This window comes from Venturia canescens, unplaced genomic scaffold (genome assembly GCF_019457755.1).
Source record: "Venturia canescens isolate UGA unplaced genomic scaffold, ASM1945775v1 PGA_scaffold_16__1_contigs__length_574578, whole genome shotgun sequence".
Taxonomy (NCBI): Eukaryota; Metazoa; Arthropoda; class Insecta; order Hymenoptera; family Ichneumonidae; genus Venturia; species Venturia canescens.
Window position 1 is genome coordinate 380,827 of NW_025108585.1, and position 21,157 is coordinate 401,983.

Sequence of the window (21,157 nt, forward strand, 5' to 3'; positions counted from 1 at the left end):
TTACCGATTTCGGTAATTCTGCATAAGTTTGGTCGTAACCGTCTGGAAGAAAAATGGGATCCCAACCGAAGTCCCGGGGACCTTTTGGACTGACGATTGTTCCTCTTGTACGACCTTTGAAAAGGATGACAGATCCGTCCGAGTCTCCGTTCGTGTAAGCAAACGTGCATATTGCTTCAGCACCTTTATCCTTCCAACCATCTAGCATTTTGTGCAGTCCATCGGGTCCTAGCTTGTCCGAGAACCATTTAATGTAAGGACCCGGTAGACCGTTCATCGCGTCGAAACATAAGCACGTATCCTCGATGATCACCGGACCTTTTACGATTTCATACGCTGCACGACATTTTGCTATGCTTATATCATCCGCATCCCCTTGATATTCCGCTAGATCAATGTCTTTGTTTATGATCTCACGGGGAAAATTCTTCCCCAATATTGATACGACCTCTTCTAGTTTCTTTATATTTCCAGTCACGAAGACGAGTGGTTTCCCCATTTTCTGTAACAAACAAAAACTAAAAACTCTTTTTCAATCAGACGTTCGCTTAAAAAGTAACAAGCGATTCTTTTGGATTTTATACTGGCACAGGGAAAATGTAGGATCTCGTCGTGATCTAGTCTTTTTACGCTCAGACGTACCGAGACCACGAAGCTATCAGAGACCGATGGGATTGTACTCCAAAACTGCACGCGTCCTCGAAATATTTTATTTAATGTTGCACTATTCGGAAGATTACGCGTCCGCTCTCTTCCAGTCCTGTGCTCAGACTGCCCGGTCAGGCCAGCCAGCCCAAGAGTGGCGCATTCTCGAAGCTTCGGAGCGCGTCGTTCCGGCAAAAGTATAGTGGCGCCATCTGTACAGTAGCGTTCTCGAACGTAACTATTGTATTTTCATCGTTCGGCCACGCTACGCTTCGCTACTCTTCAGAGGTGAGAGAAATATAAATAGAAATAAAAACTGTAACAAATTTGCACAATTTTTTTTTTCATTTTAAACTTTTATAGGCCCCCGAGGATTGGAGGCTACACTGGTGAACGTTTACGGAAGCGTGTGAAGTAAATGCAACATGAAGCGTTAAGGCGCATGTGCATGTCAATTCTTGTCCTCTCTAACGCCGATCGCCATTGGCTCGTGCGATTCAGAGGGGGAAACGACTATTGAGAGAAAAACTTTCGGTGTTAGGGATAGATATAGTTAATAGGTATAAAGATAGAGAGAACGGGAGACGCAGAGATAGAGTGATTAATAAAGAGACAAAGATAGATATAGAAGCGAAGTAAGAAAAAGATAGTGAGAGAGGGATAGAAAGAAATAGAGAGATAGAAAGATAGATAGATATCGGGAGTTAGAGGGATAACAAAATAGAACGAATTAAGAGATACAAAAATCGAAAGATAGAGAGAGATGGAAAGAAAGAGAGAGAGAGAGAGGGAGACAGACAGACAGTGAAAGAGAGAGAGAGGGAGAGAAAGAGAAAGATAGAGAGACGGCGAGAGAGAGAGAGAAAGAGAGAGAGAAAGAGAGAGAGAGGGACAGAGAGAGAGAGAGAGAGAGAGACGGTGAGAAAGAGAGAGACGGTGAGCGAGAGAGACGGTGAGAGATGGTAGGTAGTGGTAAGGTGACAGAAAAAGATAGAGAGAAAGGGAAATGCAAAGATGGAAAAAGAGAAACGAAGTGACGAAGAGAGATAACAAAGCGAAGTTAGAAAGAGATAGTTAGAGTGGGATAGAAAAAGATAGAAATTTAGAAAGATAGATAGATATATAGAGGAATAACGAAATAGAGCGAATTGATACATAGAGAAATGGAAAGATGGAGAGAGATGGAGAGAGACAGCGAAAAAGAGTGAGAAAGAGAGAGGTTCGAGGGATTGAATAAATAAGCCGTTAAAATAATGATCGTGTTTGAAAATGAAATTTAAATGATGGTACATTTGTTTAACATATAATATGTAAAAAATTAATTGCAATGTACGAGAGTTTCTTTGCCGTTAAAATAATCCTTCAATTTTTCTAATGCTCGGTGTCTGTGTGAGATTTCATTTTTTACCGATTTCGGTAATTCTGCATAAGTTTGGTCGTAACCGTCTGGAAGAAAAATGGGATCCCAACCGAAGTCCCGGGGACCTTTTGGACTGACGATTGTTCCTCTTGTACGACCTTTGAAAAGGATGACAGATCCGTCCGAGTCTCCGTTCGTGTAAGCAAACGTGCATATTGCTTCAGCACCTTTATCCTTCCAACCATCTAGCATTTTGTGCAGTCCATCGGGTCCTAGCTTGTCCGAGAACCATTTAATGTAAGGACCCGGTAGACCGTTCATCGCGTCGAAACATAAGCACGTATCCTCGATGATCACCGGACCTTTTACGATTTCATACGCTGCACGACATTTTGCTATGCTTATATCATCCGCATCCCCTTGATATTCCGCTAGATCAATGTCTTTGTTTATGATCTCACGGGGAAAATTCTTCCCCAATATTGATACGACCTCTTCTAGTTTCTTTATATTTCCAGTCACGAAGACGAGTGGTTTCCCCATTTTCTGTAACAAACAAAAACCAAAAACTCTTTTTCAATCAGACGTTCGCTTAAAAAGTAACAAGCGATTCTTTTGGATTTTATACTGGCACAGGGAAAATGTAGGATCTCGTCGTGATCTAGTCTTTTTACGCTCAGACGTACCGAGACCACGAAGCTATCAGAGACCGATGGGATTGTACTCCAAAACTGCACGCGTCCTCGAAATATTTTATTTAATGTTGCACTATTCGGAAGATTACGCGTCCGCTCTCTTCCAGTCCTGTGCTCAGACTGCCCGGTCAGGCCAGCCAGCCCAAGAGTGGCGCATTCTCGAAGCTTCGGAGCGCGTCGTTCCGGCAAAAGTATAGTGGCGCCATCTGTACAGTAGCGTTCTCGAACGTAACTATTGTATTTTCATCGTTCGGCCACGCTACGCTTCGCTACTCTTCAGAGGTGAGAGAAATATAAATAGGAATAAAAACTGAAACAAATTTGCACAATTTTTTTTTTCATTTTAAACTTTTATAGGCCCCCGAGGATTGGAGGCTACACTGGTGAACGTTTACGGAAGCGTGTGAAGTAAATGCAACATGAAGCGTTAAGGCGCATGTGCATGTCAATTCTTGTCCTCTCTAACGCCGATCGCCATTGGCTCGTGCGATTCAGAGGGGGAAACGACTATTGAGAGAAAAACTTTCGGTGTTAGGGATAGATATAGTTAATAGGTATAAAGATAGAGAGAACGGGAGACGCAGAGATAGAGTGATTAATAAAGAGACAAAGATAGATATAGAAGCGAAGTAAGAAAAAGATAGTGAGAGAGGGATAGAAAGAAATAGAGAGATAGAAAGATAGATAGATATCGGGAGTTAGAGGGATAACAAAATAGAACGAATTAAGAGATACAAAAATCGAAAGATAGAGAGAGATGGAAAGAAAGAGAGAGAGAGAGGGAGACAGACAGACAGTGAAAGAGAGAGAGAGGGAGAGAAAGAGAAAGATAGAGAGACGGCGAGAGAGAGAGAGAAAGAGAGAGAGAAAGAGAGAGAGAGGGACAGAGAGAGAGAGAGAGAGAGAGAGACGGTGAGAGAGAGAGAGACGGTGAGCGAGAGAGACGGTGAGAGATGGTAGGTAGTGGTAAGGTGACAGAAAAAGATAGAGAGAAAGGGAAATGCAAAGATGGAAAAAGAGAAATGAAGTGACGAAGAGAGATAACAAAGCGAAGTTAGAAAGAGATAGTTAGAGTGGGATAGAAAAAGATAGAAATTTAGAAAGATAGATAGATATATAGAGGAATAACGAAATAGAGCGAATTGATACATAGAGAAATGGAAAGATGGAGAGAGATGGAGAGAGACAGCGAAAAAGAGTGAGAAAGAGAGAGGTTCGAGGGATTGAATAAATAAGCCGTTAAAATAATGATCGTGTTTGAAAATGAAATTTTAATGATGGTACATTTGTTTAACATATAATATGTAAAAAATTAATTGCAATGTACGAGAGTTTCTTTGCCGTTAAAATAATCCTTCAATTTTTCTAATGCTCGGTGTCTGTGTGAGATTTCATTTTTTACCGATTTCGGTAATTCTGCATAAGTTTGGTCGTAACCGTCTGGAAGAAAAATGGGATCCCAACCGAAGTCCCGGGGACCTTTTGGACTGACGATTGTTCCTCTTGTACGACCTTTGAAAAGGATGACAGATCCGTCCGAGTCTCCGTTCGTGTAAGCAAACGTGCATATTGCTTCAGCACCTTTATCCTTCCAACCATCTAGCATTTTGTGCAGTCCATCGGGTCCTAGCTTGTCCGAGAACCATTTAATGTAAGGACCCGGTAGACCGTTCATCGCGTCGAAACATAAGCACGTATCCTCGATGATCACCGGACCTTTTACGATTTCATACGCTGCACGACATTTTGCTATGCTTATATCATCCGCATCCCCTTGATATTCCGCTAGATCAATGTCTTTGTTTATGATCTCACGGGGAAAATTCTTCCCCAATATTGATACGACCTCTTCTAGTTTCTTTATATTTCCAGTCACGAAGACGAGTGGTTTCCCCATTTTCTGTAACAAACAAAAACCAAAAACTCTTTTTCAATCAGACGTTCGCTTAAAAAGTAACAAGCGATTCTTTTGGATTTTATACTGGCACAGGGAAAATGTAGGATCTCGTCGTGATCTAGTCTTTTTACGCTCAGACGTACCGAGACCACGAAGCTATCAGAGACCGATGGGATTGTACTCCAAAACTGCACGCGTCCTCGAAATATTTTATTTAATGTTGCACTATTCGGAAGATTACGCGTCCGCTCTCTTCCAGTCCTGTGCTCAGACTGCCCGGTCAGGCCAGCCAGCCCAAGAGTGGCGCATTCTCGAAGCTTCGGAGCGCGTCGTTCCGGCAAAAGTATAGTGGCGCCATCTGTACAGTAGCGTTCTCGAACGTAACTATTGTATTTTCATCGTTCGGCCACGCTACGCTTCGCTACTCTTCAGAGGTGAGAGAAATATAAATAGGAATAAAAACTGAAACAAATTTGCACAATTTTTTTTTTCATTTTAAACTTTTATAGGCCCCCGAGGATTGGAGGCTACACTGGTGAACGTTTACGGAAGCGTGTGAAGTAAATGCAACATGAAGCGTTAAGGCGCATGTGCATGTCAATTCTTGTCCTCTCTAACGCCGATCGCCATTGGCTCGTGCGATTCAGAGGGGGAAACGACTATTGAGAGAAAAACTTTCGGTGTTAGGGATAGATATAGTTAATAGGTATAAAGATAGAGAGAACGGGAGACGCAGAGATAGAGTGATTAATAAAGAGACAAAGATAGATATAGAAGCGAAGTAAGAAAAAGATAGTGAGAGAGGGATAGAAAGAAATAGAGAGATAGAAAGATAGATAGATATCGGGAGTTAGAGGGATAACAAAATAGAACGAATTAAGAGATACAAAAATCGAAAGATAGAGAGAGATGGAAAGAAAGAGAGAGAGAGAGAGGGAGACAGACAGACAGTGAAAGAGAGAGAGAGGGAGAGAAAGAGAAAGATAGAGAGACGGCGAGAGAGAGAGAGAAAGAGAGAGAGAAAGAGAGAGAGAGGGACAGAGAGAGAGAGAGAGAGAGAGACGGTGAGAGAGAGAGAGACGGTGAGCGAGAGAGACGGTGAGAGATGGTAGGTAGTGGTAAGGTGACAGAAAAAGATAGAGAGAAAGGGAAATGCAAAGATGGAAAAAGAGAAATGAAGTGACGAAGAGAGATAACAAAGCGAAGTTAGAAAGAGATAGTTAGAGTGGGATAGAAAAAGATAGAAATTTAGAAAGATAGATAGATATATAGAGGAATAACGAAATAGAGCGAATTGATACATAGAGAAATGGAAAGATGGAGAGAGATGGAGAGAGACAGCGAAAAAGAGTGAGAAAGAGAGAGGTTCGAGGGATTGAATAAATAAGCCGTTAAAATAATGATCGTGTTTGAAAATGAAATTTTAATGATGGTACATTTGTTTAACATATAATATGTAAAAAATTAATTGCAATGTACGAGAGTTTCTTTGCCGTTAAAATAATCCTTCAATTTTTCTAATGCTCGGTGTCTGTGTGAGATTTCATTTTTTACCGATTTCGGTAATTCTGCATAAGTTTGGTCGTAACCGTCTGGAAGAAAAATGGGATCCCAACCGAAGTCCCGGGGACCTTTTGGACTGACGATTGTTCCTCTTGTACGACCTTTGAAAAGGATGACAGATCCGTCCGAGTCTCCGTTCGTGTAAGCAAACGTGCATATTGCTTCAGCACCTTTATCCTTCCAACCATCTAGCATTTTGTGCAGTCCATCGGGTCCTAGCTTGTCCGAGAACCATTTAATGTAAGGACCCGGTAGACCGTTCATCGCGTCGAAACATAAGCACGTATCCTCGATGATCACCGGACCTTTTACGATTTCATACGCTGCACGACATTTTGCTATGCTTATATCATCCGCATCCCCTTGATATTCCGCTAGATCAATGTCTTTGTTTATGATCTCACGGGGAAAATTCTTCCCCAATATTGATACGACCTCTTCTAGTTTCTTTATATTTCCAGTCACGAAGACGAGTGGTTTCCCCATTTTCTGTAACAAACAAAAACTAAAAACTCTTTTTCAATCAGACGTTCGCTTAAAAAGTAACAAGCGATTCTTTTGGATTTTATACTGGCACAGGGAAAATGTAGGATCTCGTCGTGATCTAGTCTTTTTACGCTCAGACGTACCGAGACCACGAAGCTATCAGAGACCGATGGGATTGTACTCCAAAACTGCACGCGTCCTCGAAATATTTTATTTAATGTTGCACTATTCGGAAGATTACGCGTCCGCTCTCTTCCAGTCCTGTGCTCAGACTGCCCGGTCAGGCCAGCCAGCCCAAGAGTGGCGCATTCTCGAAGCTTCGGAGCGCGTCGTTCCGGCAAAAGTATAGTGGCGCCATCTGTACAGTAGCGTTCTCGAACGTAACTATTGTATTTTCATCGTTCGGCCACGCTACGCTTCGCTACTCTTCAGAGGTGAGAGAAATATAAATAGAAATAAAAACTGTAACAAATTTGCACAATTTTTTTTTTCATTTTAAACTTTTATAGGCCCCCGAGGATTGGAGGCTACACTGGTGAACGTTTACGGAAGCGTGTGAAGTAAATGCAACATGAAGCGTTAAGGCGCATGTGCATGTCAATTCTTGTCCTCTCTAACGCCGATCGCCATTGGCTCGTGCGATTCAGAGGGGGAAACGACTATTGAGAGAAAAACTTTCGGTGTTAGGGATAGATATAGTTAATAGGTATAAAGATAGAGAGAACGGGAGACGCAGAGATAGAGTGATTAATAAAGAGACAAAGATAGATATAGAAGCGAAGTAAGAAAAAGATAGTGAGAGAGGGATAGAAAGAAATAGAGAGATAGAAAGATAGATAGATATCGGGAGTTAGAGGGATAACAAAATAGAACGAATTAAGAGATACAAAAATCGAAAGATAGAGAGAGATGGAAAGAAAGAGAGAGAGAGAGAGGGAGACAGACAGACAGTGAAAGAGAGAGAGAGGGAGAGAAAGAGAAAGATAGAGAGACGGCGAGAGAGAGAGAGAAAGAGAGAGAGAAAGAGAGAGAGAGGGACAGAGAGAGAGAGAGAGAGAGAGACGGTGAGAAAGAGAGAGACGGTGAGCGAGAGAGACGGTGAGAGATGGTAGGTAGTGGTAAGGTGACAGAAAAAGATAGAGAGAAAGGGAAATGCAAAGATGGAAAAAGAGAAACGAAGTGACGAAGAGAGATAACAAAGCGAAGTTAGAAAGAGATAGTTAGAGTGGGATAGAAAAAGATAGAAATTTAGAAAGATAGATAGATATATAGAGGAATAACGAAATAGAGCGAATTGATACATAGAGAAATGGAAAGATGGAGAGAGATGGAGAGAGACAGCGAAAAAGAGTGAGAAAGAGAGAGGTTCGAGGGATTGAATAAATAAGCCGTTAAAATAATGATCGTGTTTGAAAATGAAATTTAAATGATGGTACATTTGTTTAACATATAATATGTAAAAAATTAATTGCAATGTACGAGAGTTTCTTTGCCGTTAAAATAATCCTTCAATTTTTCTAATGCTCGGTGTCTGTGTGAGATTTCATTTTTTACCGATTTCGGTAATTCTGCATAAGTTTGGTCGTAACCGTCTGGAAGAAAAATGGGATCCCAACCGAAGTCCCGGGGACCTTTTGGACTGACGATTGTTCCTCTTGTACGACCTTTGAAAAGGATGACAGATCCGTCCGAGTCTCCGTTCGTGTAAGCAAACGTGCATATTGCTTCAGCACCTTTATCCTTCCAACCATCTAGCATTTTGTGCAGTCCATCGGGTCCTAGCTTGTCCGAGAACCATTTAATGTAAGGACCCGGTAGACCGTTCATCGCGTCGAAACATAAGCACGTATCCTCGATGATCACCGGACCTTTTACGATTTCATACGCTGCACGACATTTTGCTATGCTTATATCATCCGCATCCCCTTGATATTCCGCTAGATCAATGTCTTTGTTTATGATCTCACGGGGAAAATTCTTCCCCAATATTGATACGACCTCTTCTAGTTTCTTTATATTTCCAGTCACGAAGACGAGTGGTTTCCCCATTTTCTGTAACAAACAAAAACCAAAAACTCTTTTTCAATCAGACGTTCGCTTAAAAAGTAACAAGCGATTCTTTTGGATTTTATACTGGCACAGGGAAAATGTAGGATCTCGTCGTGATCTAGTCTTTTTACGCTCAGACGTACCGAGACCACGAAGCTATCAGAGACCGATGGGATTGTACTCCAAAACTGCACGCGTCCTCGAAATATTTTATTTAATGTTGCACTATTCGGAAGATTACGCGTCCGCTCTCTTCCAGTCCTGTGCTCAGACTGCCCGGTCAGGCCAGCCAGCCCAAGAGTGGCGCATTCTCGAAGCTTCGGAGCGCGTCGTTCCGGCAAAAGTATAGTGGCGCCATCTGTACAGTAGCGTTCTCGAACGTAACTATTGTATTTTCATCGTTCGGCCACGCTACGCTTCGCTACTCTTCAGAGGTGAGAGAAATATAAATAGGAATAAAAACTGAAACAAATTTGCACAATTTTTTTTTTCATTTTAAACTTTTATAGGCCCCCGAGGATTGGAGGCTACACTGGTGAACGTTTACGGAAGCGTGTGAAGTAAATGCAACATGAAGCGTTAAGGCGCATGTGCATGTCAATTCTTGTCCTCTCTAACGCCGATCGCCATTGGCTCGTGCGATTCAGAGGGGGAAACGACTATTGAGAGAAAAACTTTCGGTGTTAGGGATAGATATAGTTAATAGGTATAAAGATAGAGAGAACGGGAGACGCAGAGATAGAGTGATTAATAAAGAGACAAAGATAGATATAGAAGCGAAGTAAGAAAAAGATAGTGAGAGAGGGATAGAAAGAAATAGAGAGATAGAAAGATAGATAGATATCGGGAGTTAGAGGGATAACAAAATAGAACGAATTAAGAGATACAAAAATCGAAAGATAGAGAGAGATGGAAAGAAAGAGAGAGAGAGAGGGAGACAGACAGACAGTGAAAGAGAGAGAGAGGGAGAGAAAGAGAAAGATAGAGAGACGGCGAGAGAGAGAGAGAAAGAGAGAGAGAAAGAGAGAGAGAGGGACAGAGAGAGAGAGAGAGAGAGAGAGACGGTGAGAGAGAGAGAGACGGTGAGCGAGAGAGACGGTGAGAGATGGTAGGTAGTGGTAAGGTGACAGAAAAAGATAGAGAGAAAGGGAAATGCAAAGATGGAAAAAGAGAAATGAAGTGACGAAGAGAGATAACAAAGCGAAGTTAGAAAGAGATAGTTAGAGTGGGATAGAAAAAGATAGAAATTTAGAAAGATAGATAGATATATAGAGGAATAACGAAATAGAGCGAATTGATACATAGAGAAATGGAAAGATGGAGAGAGATGGAGAGAGACAGCGAAAAAGAGTGAGAAAGAGAGAGGTTCGAGGGATTGAATAAATAAGCCGTTAAAATAATGATCGTGTTTGAAAATGAAATTTTAATGATGGTACATTTGTTTAACATATAATATGTAAAAAATTAATTGCAATGTACGAGAGTTTCTTTGCCGTTAAAATAATCCTTCAATTTTTCTAATGCTCGGTGTCTGTGTGAGATTTCATTTTTTACCGATTTCGGTAATTCTGCATAAGTTTGGTCGTAACCGTCTGGAAGAAAAATGGGATCCCAACCGAAGTCCCGGGGACCTTTTGGACTGACGATTGTTCCTCTTGTACGACCTTTGAAAAGGATGACAGATCCGTCCGAGTCTCCGTTCGTGTAAGCAAACGTGCATATTGCTTCAGCACCTTTATCCTTCCAACCATCTAGCATTTTGTGCAGTCCATCGGGTCCTAGCTTGTCCGAGAACCATTTAATGTAAGGACCCGGTAGACCGTTCATCGCGTCGAAACATAAGCACGTATCCTCGATGATCACCGGACCTTTTACGATTTCATACGCTGCACGACATTTTGCTATGCTTATATCATCCGCATCCCCTTGATATTCCGCTAGATCAATGTCTTTGTTTATGATCTCACGGGGAAAATTCTTCCCCAATATTGATACGACCTCTTCTAGTTTCTTTATATTTCCAGTCACGAAGACGAGTGGTTTCCCCATTTTCTGTAACAAACAAAAACCAAAAACTCTTTTTCAATCAGACGTTCGCTTAAAAAGTAACAAGCGATTCTTTTGGATTTTATACTGGCACAGGGAAAATGTAGGATCTCGTCGTGATCTAGTCTTTTTACGCTCAGACGTACCGAGACCACGAAGCTATCAGAGACCGATGGGATTGTACTCCAAAACTGCACGCGTCCTCGAAATATTTTATTTAATGTTGCACTATTCGGAAGATTACGCGTCCGCTCTCTTCCAGTCCTGTGCTCAGACTGCCCGGTCAGGCCAGCCAGCCCAAGAGTGGCGCATTCTCGAAGCTTCGGAGCGCGTCGTTCCGGCAAAAGTATAGTGGCGCCATCTGTACAGTAGCGTTCTCGAATGTAACTATTGTATTTTCATCGTTCGGCCACGCTACGCTTCGCTACTCTTCAGAGGTGAGAGAAATATAAATAGGAATAAAAACTGAAACAAATTTGCACAATTTTTTTTTTCATTTTAAACTTTTATAGGCCCCCGAGGATTGGAGGCTACACTGGTGAACGTTTACGGAAGCGTGTGAAGTAAATGCAACATGAAGCGTTAAGGCGCATGTGCATGTCAATTCTTGTCCTCTCTAACGCCGATCGCCATTGGCTCGTGCGATTCAGAGGGGGAAACGACTATTGAGAGAAAAACTTTCGGTGTTAGGGATAGATATAGTTAATAGGTATAAAGATAGAGAGAACGGGAGACGCAGAGATAGAGTGATTAATAAAGAGACAAAGATAGATATAGAAGCGAAGTAAGAAAAAGATAGTGAGAGAGGGATAGAAAGAAATAGAGAGATAGAAAGATAGATAGATATCGGGAGTTAGAGGGATAACAAAATAGAACGAATTAAGAGATACAAAAATCGAAAGATAGAGAGAGATGGAAAGAAAGAGAGAGAGAGAGAGGGAGACAGACAGACAGTGAAAGAGAGAGAGAGGGAGAGAAAGAGAAAGATAGAGAGACGGCGAGAGAGAGAGAGAAAGAGAGAGAGAAAGAGAGAGAGAGGGACAGAGAGAGAGAGAGAGAGAGACGGTGAGAGAGAGAGAGACGGTGAGCGAGAGAGACGGTGAGAGATGGTAGGTAGTGGTAAGGTGACAGAAAAAGATAGAGAGAAAGGGAAATGCAAAGATGGAAAAAGAGAAATGAAGTGACGAAGAGAGATAACAAAGCGAAGTTAGAAAGAGATAGTTAGAGTGGGATAGAAAAAGATAGAAATTTAGAAAGATAGATAGATATATAGAGGAATAACGAAATAGAGCGAATTGATACATAGAGAAATGGAAAGATGGAGAGAGATGGAGAGAGACAGCGAAAAAGAGTGAGAAAGAGAGAGGTTCGAGGGATTGAATAAATAAGCCGTTAAAATAATGATCGTGTTTGAAAATGAAATTTTAATGATGGTACATTTGTTTAACATATAATATGTAAAAAATTAATTGCAATGTACGAGAGTTTCTTTGCCGTTAAAATAATCCTTCAATTTTTCTAATGCTCGGTGTCTGTGTGAGATTTCATTTTTTACCGATTTCGGTAATTCTGCATAAGTTTGGTCGAAACCGTCTGGAAGAAAAATGGGATCCCAACCGAAGTCCCGGGGACCTTTTGGACTGACGATTGTTCCTCTTGTACGACCTTTGAAAAGGATGACAGATCCGTCCGAGTCTCCGTTCGTGTAAGCAAACGTGCATATTGCTTCAGCACCTTTATCCTTCCAACCATCTAGCATTTTGTGCAGTCCATCGGGTCCTAGCTTGTCCGAGAACCATTTAATGTAAGGACCCGGTAGACCGTTCATCGCGTCGAAACATAAGCACGTATCCTCGATGATCACCGGACCTTTTACGATTTCATACGCTGCACGACATTTTGCTATGCTTATATCATCCGCATCCCCTTGATATTCCGCTAGATCAATGTCTTTGTTTATGATCTCACGGGGAAAATTCTTCCCCAATATTGATACGACCTCTTCTAGTTTCTTTATATTTCCAGTCACGAAGACGAGTGGTTTCCCCATTTTCTGTAACAAACAAAAACTAAAAACTCTTTTTCAATCAGACGTTCGCTTAAAAAGTAACAAGCGATTCTTTTGGATTTTATACTGGCACAGGGAAAATGTAGGATCTCGTCGTGATCTAGTCTTTTTACGCTCAGACGTACCGAGACCACGAAGCTATCAGAGACCGATGGGATTGTACTCCAAAACTGCACGCGTCCTCGAAATATTTTATTTAATGTTGCACTATTCGGAAGATTACGCGTCCGCTCTCTTCCAGTCCTGTGCTCAGACTGCCCGGTCAGGCCAGCCAGCCCAAGAGTGGCGCATTCTCGAAGCTTCGGAGCGCGTCGTTCCGGCAAAAGTATAGTGGCGCCATCTGTACAGTAGCGTTCTCGAACGTAACTATTGTATTTTCATCGTTCGGCCACGCTACGCTTCGCTACTCTTCAGAGGTGAGAGAAATATAAATAGAAATAAAAACTGTAACAAATTTGCACAATTTTTTTTTTCATTTTAAACTTTTATAGGCCCCCGAGGATTGGAGGCTACACTGGTGAACGTTTACGGAAGCGTGTGAAGTAAATGCAACATGAAGCGTTAAGGCGCATGTGCATGTCAATTCTTGTCCTCTCTAACGCCGATCGCCATTGGCTCGTGCGATTCAGAGGGGGAAACGACTATTGAGAGAAAAACTTTCGGTGTTAGGGATAGATATAGTTAATAGGTATAAAGATAGAGAGAACGGGAGACGCAGAGATAGAGTGATTAATAAAGAGACAAAGATAGATATAGAAGCGAAGTAAGAAAAAGATAGTGAGAGAGGGATAGAAAGAAATAGAGAGATAGAAAGATAGATAGATATCGGGAGTTAGAGGGATAACAAAATAGAACGAATTAAGAGATACAAAAATCGAAAGATAGAGAGAGATGGAAAGAAAGAGAGAGAGAGAGAGGGAGACAGACAGACAGTGAAAGAGAGAGAGAGGGAGAGAAAGAGAAAGATAGAGAGACGGCGAGAGAGAGAGAGAAAGAGAGAGAGAAAGAGAGAGAGAGGGACAGAGAGAGAGAGAGAGAGAGACGGTGAGAAAGAGAGAGACGGTGAGCGAGAGAGACGGTGAGAGATGGTAGGTAGTGGTAAGGTGACAGAAAAAGATAGAGAGAAAGGGAAATGCAAAGATGGAAAAAGAGAAACGAAGTGACGAAGAGAGATAACAAAGCGAAGTTAGAAAGAGATAGTTAGAGTGGGATAGAAAAAGATAGAAATTTAGAAAGATAGATAGATATATAGAGGAATAACGAAATAGAGCGAATTGATACATAGAGAAATGGAAAGATGGAGAGAGATGGAGAGAGACAGCGAAAAAGAGTGAGAAAGAGAGAGGTTCGAGGGATTGAATAAATAAGCCGTTAAAATAATGATCGTGTTTGAAAATGAAATTTTAATGATGGTACATTTGTTTAACATATAATATGTAAAAAATTAATTGCAATGTACGAGAGTTTCTTTGCGGTTAAAATAATTCTTCAATTTTTCTATTGCTCGGTGTCTGTGTGAGATTTCATTTTTTACCGATTTCGGTAATTCTGCATAAGTTTGGTCGTAACCGTCTGGAAGAAAAATGGGATCCCAACCGAAGTCCCGGGGACCTTTTGGACTGACGATTGTTCCTCTTGTACGACCTTTGAAAAGGATGACAGATCCGTCCGAGTCTCCGTTCGTGTAAGCAAACGTGCATATTGCTTCAGCACCTTTATCCTTCCAACCATCTAGCATTTTGTGCAGTCCATCGGGTCCTAGCTTGTCCGAGAACCATTTAATGTAAGGACCCGGTAGACCGTTCATCGCGTCGAAACATAAGCACGTATCCTCGATGATCACCGGACCTTTTACGATTTCATACGCTGCACGACATTTTGCTATGCTTATATCATCCGCATCCCCTTGATATTCCGCTAGATCAATGTCTTTGTTTATGATCTCACGGGGAAAATTCTTCCCCAATATTGATACGACCTCTTCTAGTTTCTTTATATTTCCAGTCACGAAGACGAGTGGTTTCCCCATTTTCTGTAACAAACAAAAACCAAAAACTCTTTTTCAATCAGACGTTCGCTTAAAAAGTAACAAGCGATTCTTTTGGATTTTATACTGGCACAGGGAAAATGTAGGATCTCGTCGTGATCTAGTCTTTTTACGCTCAGACGTACCGAGACCACGAAGCTATCAGAGACCGATGGGATTGTACTCCAAAACTGCACGCGTCCTCGAAATATTTTATTTAATGTTGCACTATTCGGAAGATTACGCGTCCGCTCTCTTCCAGTCCTGTGCTCAGACTGCCCGGTCAGGCCAGCCAGCCCAAGAGTGGCGCATTCTCGAAGCTTCGGAGCGCGTCGTTCCGGCAAAAGTATAGTGGCGCCATCTGTACAGTAGCGTTCTCGAACGTAACTATTGTATTTTCATCGTTCGGCCACGCTACGCTTCGCTACTCTTCAGAGGTGAGAGAAATATAAATAGGAATAAAAACTGAAACAAATTTGCACAATTTTTTTTTTCATTTTAAACTTTTATAGGCCCCCGAGGATTGGAGGCTACACTGGTGAACGTTTACGGAAGCGTGTGAAGTAAATGCAACATGAAGCGTTAAGGCGCATGTGCATGTCAATTCTTGTCCTCTCTAACGCCGATCGCCATTGGCTCGTGCGATTCAGAGGGGGAAACGACTATTGAGAGAAAAACTTTCGGTGTTAGGGATAGATATAGTTAATAGGTATAAAGATAGAGAGAACGGGAGACGCAGAGATAGAGTGATTAATAAAGAGACAAAGATAGATATAGAAGCGAAGTAAGAAAAAGATAGTGAGAGAGGGATAGAAAGAAATAGAGAGATAGAAAGATAGATAGATATCGGGAGTTAGAGGGATAACAAAATAGAACGAATTAAGAGATACAAAAATCGAAAGATAGAGAGAGATGGAAAGAAAGAGAGAGAGAGAGAGGGAGACAGACAGACAGTGAAAGAGAGAGAGAGGGAGAGAAAGAGAAAGATAGAGAGACGGCGAGAGAGAGAGAGAAAGAGAGAGAGAAAGAGAGAGAGAGGGACAGAGAGAGAGAGAGAGAGAGAGACGGTGAGAAAGAGAGAGACGGTGAGCGAGAGAGACGGTGAGAGATGGTAGGTAGTGGTAAGGTGACAGAAAAAGATAGAGAGAAAGGGAAATGCAAAGATGGAAAAAGAGAAACGAAGTGACGAAGAGAGATAACAAAGCGAAGTTAGAAAGAGATAGTTAGAGTGGGATAGAAAAAGATAGAAATTTAGAAAGATAGATAGATATATAGAGGAATAACGAAATAGAGCGAATTGATACATAGAGAAATGGAAAGATGGAGAGAGATGGAGAGAGACAGCGAAAAAGAGTGAGAAAGAGAGAGGTTCGAGGGATTGAATAAATAAGCCGTTAAAATAATGATCGTGTTTGAAAATGAAATTTAAATGATGGTACATTTGTTTAACATATAATATGTAAAAAATTAATTGCAATGTACGAGAGTTTCTTTGCCGTTAAAATAATCCTTCAATTTTTCTAATGCTCGGTGTCTGTGTGAGATTTCATTTTTTACCGATTTCGGTAATTCTGCATAAGTTTGGTCGTAACCGTCTGGAAGAAAAATGGGATCCCAACCGAAGTCCCGGGGACCTTTTGGACTGACGATTGTTCCTCTTGTACGACCTTTGAAAAGGATGACAGATCCGTCCGAGTCTCCGTTCGTGTAAGCAAACGTGCATATTGCTTCAGCACCTTTATCCTTCCAACCATCTAGCATTTTGTGCAGTCCATCGGGTCCTAGCTTGTCCGAGAACCATTTAATGTAAGGACCCGGTAGACCGTTCATCGCGTCGAAACATAAGCACGTATCCTCGATGATCACCGGACCTTTTACGATTTCATACGCTGCACGACATTTTGCTATGCTTATATCATCCGCATCCCCTTGATATTCCGCTGGATCAATGTCTTTGTTTATGATCTCACGGGGAAAATTCTTCCCCAATATTGATACGACCTCTTCTAGTTTCTTTATATTTCCAGTCACGAAGACGAGTGGTTTCCCCATTTTCTGTAACAAACAAAAACCAAAAACTCTTTTTCAATCAGACGTTCGCTTAAAAAGTAACAAGCGATTCTTTTGGATTTTATACTGGCACAGGGAAAATGTAGGATCTCGTCGTGATCTAGTCTTTTTACGCTCAGACGTACCGAGACCACGAAGCTATCAGAGACCGATGGGATTGTACTCCAAAACTGCACGCGTCCTCGAAATATTTTATTTAATGTTGCACTATTCGGAAGATTACGCGTCCGCTCTCTTCCAGTCCTGTGCTCAGACTGCCCGGTCAGGCCAGCCAGCCCAAGAGTGGCGCATTCTCGAAGCTTCGGAGCGCGTCGTTCCGGCAAAAGTATAGTGGCGCCATCTGTACAGTAGCGTTCTCGAACGTAACTATTGTATTTTCATCGTTCGGCCACGCTACGCTTCGCTACTCTTCAGAGGTGAGAGAAATATAAATAGGAATAAAAACTGAAACAAATTTGCACAATTTTTTTTTTCATTTTAAACTTTTATAGGCCCCCGAGGATTGGAGGCTACACTGGTGAACGTTTACGGAAGCGTGTGAAGTAAATGCAACATGAAGCGTTAAGGCGCATGTGCATGTCAATTCTTGTCCTCTCTAACGCCGATCGCCATTGGCTCGTGCGATTCAGAGGGGGAAACGACTATTGAGAGAAAAACTTTCGGTGTTAGGGATAGATATAGTTAATAGGTATAAAGATAGAGAGAACGGGAGACGCAGAGATAGAGTGATTAATAAAGAGACAAAGATAGATATAGAAGCGAAGTAAGAAAAAGATAGTGAGAGAGGGATAGAAAGAAATAGAGAGATAGAAAGATAGATAGATATCGGGAGTTAGAGGGATAACAAAATAGAACGAATTAAGAGATACAAAAATCGAAAGATAGAGAGAGATGGAAAGAAAGAGAGAGAGAGAGGGAGACAGACAGACAGTGAAAGAGAGAGAGAGGGAGAGAAAGAGAAAGATAGAGAGACGGCGAGAGAGAGAGAGAAAGAGAGAGAGAAAGAGAGAGAGAGGGACAGAGAGAGAGAGAGAGAGAGAGAGACGGTGAGAGAGAGAGAGACGGTGAGCGAGAGAGACGGTGAGAGATGGTAGGTAGTGGTAAGGTGACAGAAAAAGATAGAGAGAAAGGGAAATGCAAAGATGGAAAAAGAGAAATGAAGTGACGAAGAGAGATAACAAAGCGAAGTTAGAAAGAGATAGTTAGAGTGGGATAGAAAAAGATAGAAATTTAGAAAGATAGATAGATATATAGAGGAATAACGAAATAGAGCGAATTGATACATAGAGAAATGGAAAGATGGAGAGAGATGGAGAGAGACAGCGAAAAAGAGTGAGAAAGAGAGAGGTTCGAGGGATTGAATAAATAAGCCGTTAAAATAATGATCGTGTTTGAAAATGAAATTTTAATGATGGTACATTTGTTTAACATATAATATGTAAAAAATTAATTGCAATGTACGAGAGTTTCTTTGCCGTTAAAATAATCCTTCAATTTTTCTAATGCTCGGTGTCTGTGTGAGATTTCATTTTTTACCGATTTCGGTAATTCTGCATAAGTTTGGTCGTAACCGTCTGGAAGAAAAATGGGATCCCAACCGAAGTCCCGGGGACCTTTTGGACTGACGATTGTTCCTCTTGTACGACCTTTGAAAAGGATGACAGATCCGTCCGAGTCTCCGTTCGTGTAAGCAAACGTGCATATTGCTTCAGCACCTTTATCCTTCCAACCATCTAGCATTTTGTGCAGTCCATCGGGTCCTAGCTTGTCCGAGAACCATTTAATGTAAGGACCCGGTAGACCGTTCATCGCGTCGAAACATAAGCACGTATCCTCGATGATCACCGGACCTTTTACGATTTCATACGCTGCACGACATTTTGCTATGCTTATATCATCCGCATCCCCTTGATATTCCGCTAGATCAATGTCTTTGTTTATGATCTCACGGGGAAAATTCTTCCCCAATATTGATACGACCTCTTCTAGTTTCTTTATATTTCCAGTCACGAAGACGAGTGGTTTCCCCATTTTCTGTAACAAACAAAAACCAAAAACTCTTTTTCAATCAGACGTTCGCTTAAAAAGTAACAAGCGATTCTTTTGGATTTTATACTGGCACAGGGAAAATGTAGGATCTCGTCGTGATCTAGTCTTTTTACGCTCAGACGTACCGAGACCACGAAGCTATCAGAGACCGATGGGATTGTACTCCAAAACTGCACGCGTCCTCGAAATATTTTATTTAATGTTGCACTATTCGGAAGATTACGCGTCCGCTCTCTTCCAGTCCTGTGCTCAGACTGCCCGGTCAGGCCAGCCAGCCCAAGAGTGGCGCATTCTCGAAGCTTCGGAGCGCGTCGTTCCGGCAAAAGTATAGTGGCGCCATCTGTACAGTAGCGTTCTCGAATGTAACTATTGTATTTTCATCGTTCGGCCACGCTACGCTTCGCTACTCTTCAGAGGTGAGAGAAATATAAATAGGAATAAAAACTGAAACAAATTTGCACAATTTTTTTTTTCATTTTAAACTTTTATAGGCCCCCGAGGATTGGAGGCTACACTGGTGAACGTTTACGGAAGCGTGTGAAGTAAATGCAACATGAAGCGTTAAGGCGCATGTGCATGTCAATTCTTGTCCTCTCTAACGCCGATCGCCATTGGCTCGTGCGATTCAGAGGGGGAAACGACTATTGAGAGAAAAACTTTCGGTGTTAGGGATAGATATAGTTAATAGGTATAAAGATAGAGAGAACGGGAGACGCAGAGATAGAGTGATTAATAAAGAGACAAAGATAGATATAGAAGCGAAGTAAGAAAAAGATAGTGAGAGAGGGATAGAAAGAAATAGAGAGATAGAAAGATAGATAGATATCGGGAGTTAGAGGGATAACAAAATAGAACGAATTAAGAGATACAAAAATCGAAAGATAGAGAGAGATGGAAAGAAAGAGAGAGAGAGAGAGGGAGACAGACAGACAGTGAAAGAGAGAGAGAGGGAGAGAAAGAGAAAGATAGAGAGACGGCGAGAGAGAGAGAGAAAGAGAGAGAGAAAGAGAGAGAGAGGGACAGAGAGAGAGAGAGAGAGAGACGGTGAGAGAGAGAGAGACGGTGAGCGAGAGAGACGGTGAGAGATGGTAGGTAGTGGTAAGGTGACAGAAAAAGATAGAGAGAAAGGGAAATGCAAAGATGGAAAAAGAGAAATGAAGTGACGAAGAGAGATAACAAAGCGAAGTTAGAAAGAGATAGTTAGAGTGGGATAGAAAAAGATAGAAATTTAGAAAGATAGATAGATATATAGAGGAATAACGAAATAGAGCGAATTGATACATAGAGAAATGGAAAGATGGAGAGAGATGGAGAGAGACAGCGAAAAAGAGTGAGAAAGAGAGAGGTTCGAGGGATTGAATAAATAAGCCGTTAAAATAATGATCGTGTTTGAAAATGAAATTTTAATGATGGTACATTTGTTTAACATATAATATGTAAAAAATTAATTGCAATGTACGAGAGTTTCTTTGCCGTTAAAATAATCCTTCAATTTTTCTAATGCTCGGTGTCTGTGTGAGATTTCATTTTTTACCGATTTCGGTAATTCTGCATAAGTTTGGTCGAAACCGTCTGGAAGAAAAATGGGATCCCAACCGAAGTCCCGGGGACCTTTTGGACTGACGATTGTTCCTCTTGTACGACCTTTGAAAAGGATGACAGATCCGTCCGAGTCTCCGTTCGTGTAAGCAAACGTGCATATTGCTTCAGCACCTTTATCCTTCCAACCATCTAGCATTTTGTGCAGTCCATCGGGTCCTAGCTTGTCCGAGAACCATTTAATGTAAGGACCCGGTAGACCGTTCATCGCGTCGAAACATAAGCACGTATCCTCGATGATCACCGGACCTTTTACGATTTCATACGCTGCACGACATTTTGCTATGCTTATATCATCCGCATCCCCTTGATATTCCGCTAGATCAATGTCTTTGTTTATGATCTCACGGGGAAAATTCTTCCCCAATATTGATACGACCTCTTCTAGTTTCTTTATATTTCCAGTCACGAAGACGAGTGGTTTCCCCATTTTCTGTAACAAACAAAAACTAAAAACTCTTTTTCAATCAGACGTTCGCTTAAAAAGTAACAAGCGATTCTTTTGGATTTTATACTGGCACAGGGAAAATGTAGGATCTCGTCGTGATCTAGTCTTTTTACGCTCAGACGTACCGAGACCACGAAGCTATCAGAGACCGATGGG